The sequence below is a fragment of the Triticum aestivum genome, chromosome 7A, assembly GCF_018294505.1.
Source record: "Triticum aestivum cultivar Chinese Spring chromosome 7A, IWGSC CS RefSeq v2.1, whole genome shotgun sequence".
In the NCBI taxonomy this organism is placed as follows: Eukaryota; Viridiplantae; Streptophyta; class Magnoliopsida; order Poales; family Poaceae; genus Triticum; species Triticum aestivum.
The window spans coordinates 335,900,310-335,903,420 of NC_057812.1; positions in this window are offsets into that span (position 1 = coordinate 335,900,310).

Genomic DNA, 3,111 nt, shown 5'->3' on the forward strand with positions numbered 1-3,111 from the left:
AAGCCAGTTGCTTTTCATGCATAATCTATCTATGGTCGTCACTGCCTGTTTGATTATCGCCCGCCACGGGAACCTCTCATGCCGGCACGGCGCTTGTGCTCAGGTCTGTCCCTGCAACACTGACAAATCTGAGCGGTCGAGCTCTGGCTCGCGGCACGCCTGCACACGTCACCTCACCAGGCCGTCAGTGCCTTCACCTCCTTGCAAAGGAACCAGTGGCGGACTGGCGACGACCATGGCAATTTGTGCCCTTCCTCGCGCTAATTTGTAGGAACCTCCTGAGAACTACAGCCGGCGGTACTGCAGACTCTCACTCTTCCCCCATGCAATTCGCTTGCGCGTTAAAAGGGGTGCTCCTGAGCATCGCGACTCAGGAGTTCCTACTGGCTTTCCAGCCCTCACCCCCTAGCCTTGACCATGTCATCGCGACCTGGCATACCAACGGTGGCTCAGCTCGCTCGAGGGACCGGGACCTGAGTACGCAGAGCACACATGAGAGCATGGAGAAGAGGGGGAGGCTCGCACGGGCCTAACCTAGCTACCCAATAGTGGTCGATGCGCAAGTCTGGCGCGACACGAGGAACCAGCCCCGGAATACGAAGACAAGTCTTGCGCCTGGACCGACCCAGCACTACGGCATAAGATGCTCACCCTTCGCTGCCCTGTTGCGGCAATGTCGCCTCCCTTTCCCATCCTTAGGTAGCTGTTTTCGTGCTAAAGGCGACCTCTTGAGCATCGCGCCTCAGGAGCTCTTACTGGACCTCAGGCCGCTCACCTCCTCACCTTGACCACGGCATCACGACCTGGCATACCAGCGACTACTGCAGCCTGCCTGGGGACCGGGACCTGTCGGCGTAGAGCACCAAGCTGCCGCGGGGTTGGAAAGGGGAGACCGAGCCTTAGCAGGACACGCATTCACAAGTTTTCACAATAAAGATAATATCAACAAAAGGCGTTACAGACGCTTTACACACCCTCGCGGGGTCCGCTTCGAGTCCTCGCAGGGAACAAAAGGAAGGGAATTCCTAGGAGCTTTATCTACATGCCCCGGACGTCACCGACGCCATCATCAACAGTGGGACTCCGGAGGTCGGCGCCAACCCCATCCAGATCAGAGATGGCGGCGGCCGGACGTTACAGCCTTGCTCCAGGCCCGGCGAGAGCTTGGGGGCACGTAGCTGTCGTCGATTTTCTCCGGAGTCACGGCAAGCTCAGGAGAGTCGCTGGATCACCAGGAGTCACCGCTGTCGCTGGAGGAGCTGCGGGCAAGGCTAGCGGCAGGCCCGACGTCAGCCGCGGCGCCGTCCTGGTGACCCCCTTCAGGGCAGCACTCCAAGCGGCGACCTTCCTCGTCGAAGACTTTGAAGAACATCATGGAGACGCCTTCGTACTTGAAGTGGATGGCGAGGGCGCCTTCCGCATGGCAGACCCGGGCGAGCTCGCCCCAGCCACGAGTCATGAAGATCCTCCCAGAGGAGGCGGCTTCAACCTCCGCTCCAGTCACCGGGGCGTCACAGTCGGTGTGCTGCAGCCAAAGCTCAAGGGGACCCCTCGGCCGCATCTCCGCAGCGAAGAACTGCGGGAAGCGAATCCAAGAGCTCGGAGGCGTCACCGCCCACAACACGAACTCGCACGAGGAGTCTGTGGCATGGACCCCTAGGGCGACGGTGCGCGTCACCACGGCGCGATGACCATGGCCCTGGCGCGGGCGACGGCATTCGTCGCCCCTCCCTCCGGAACCCGCAGCTTGGGCGTACAAGGGAAATGGATACCCGGTAGGCGGCCGCTCGTACCATGGCCGCGACACTTCCGGCCTCATGATGATGTCTCGACGATGGGACAACCTCTTCTTCGGCGGAAGTGGCTCGGGCTCGTTAAGGGGAGTCTTACCCTTCTCCACGGCCGAGAACCTCCGTATCGGTGCCATGGTCGACGCAACAAGTAGTGAAGCAAGGAAGAAGAAGGAGCGGGAGAAGCAAAGGAAGAGATGGATTATGGGGCCTCCGCCCCCCACTTCCCATATATAGCCAAGGGAAGGCCAACCACCGGCCTCCATGATCAAAGGTAATAATGATCTTTTTCTGCATGCAGCAAGGACTCGTCAAGTGGGGCAGTGGCCGAGGCAGCATGCGGAAGCGGTGACGCCCACGTCCAATCAGTCTCCATGCGCCAACCGTGGCCGCAGGCTGTTGGGGCCTGCGGCGCTCCGCACTTGCCCTTTGTCTTCGCCACTAAGCCAAGCCCGAGCGCGCCTTTGGCCCGGGGGCTACTGTCGGCGTTCTAGGAACGGGGGTCCATAGACTTGCCTGCCTGTAGCCCATGGCGTGGCTCCACCAGTGGCCCTATACGACCCATCTTCACCAGCATACACTCAAGACCCTCGCGAGGCGGATGACGCAAGACCTCCTCAGGGGCGGCCTCACCAGGCCGGCTCGCGAGGGGCGGAGAGATCAAGACAAGGGACACCTCGTGAGGTTCCTGTGACGCAAGCCATGACGACTCGAGCCAGGCGGGCGCCAGCACGCGCAATGTCCTCATTTCCTCTTTGGTACTAAAGACGCAAGTGCAGGCGAGGAGCTCCGAGGCATTGGGCAAAGGTTTCCATATCAGTGTAATAAGACCAAGACCAGCAGGACGGAGGTCATCGTGGAGCCCAAGATGGCGTCATCACCAAAGCCTTTGGTAGGCGAAGACCACCTTTTGTCAGGATAGCTTGTACTAGCTGTCCCCTTCAAACTGGCCATTGTGGGATCCCTTCCCGCCTAATATTTGGGAAGAGGACGAGGGCCTCTATAAATAGAACTAGCCACCACCATAGGCAGGCAACTGATCTCACATCGGCTCATCTAGAGAGAATCCTCAACCACACTCACCGAGCACAAGAACACCTCTCCTCACGAGGTTGTTCTTCCCTTGTAACTATTCATCCTCAGCCCACGAGGCAATCCACCACACCACACTAGAGTAGGGTATTACACCAAAACGGTGGCCTGAACTAGTATAAATCTTGTGTCTCTCGTTCTTTGGGTTCATCGAGCTAGGCCGTGAGATCATATGGAGTGCGAGCTAGAGGAGGGGGAGATCTTTGTGCGCACCCCAGTGTTCGAACCT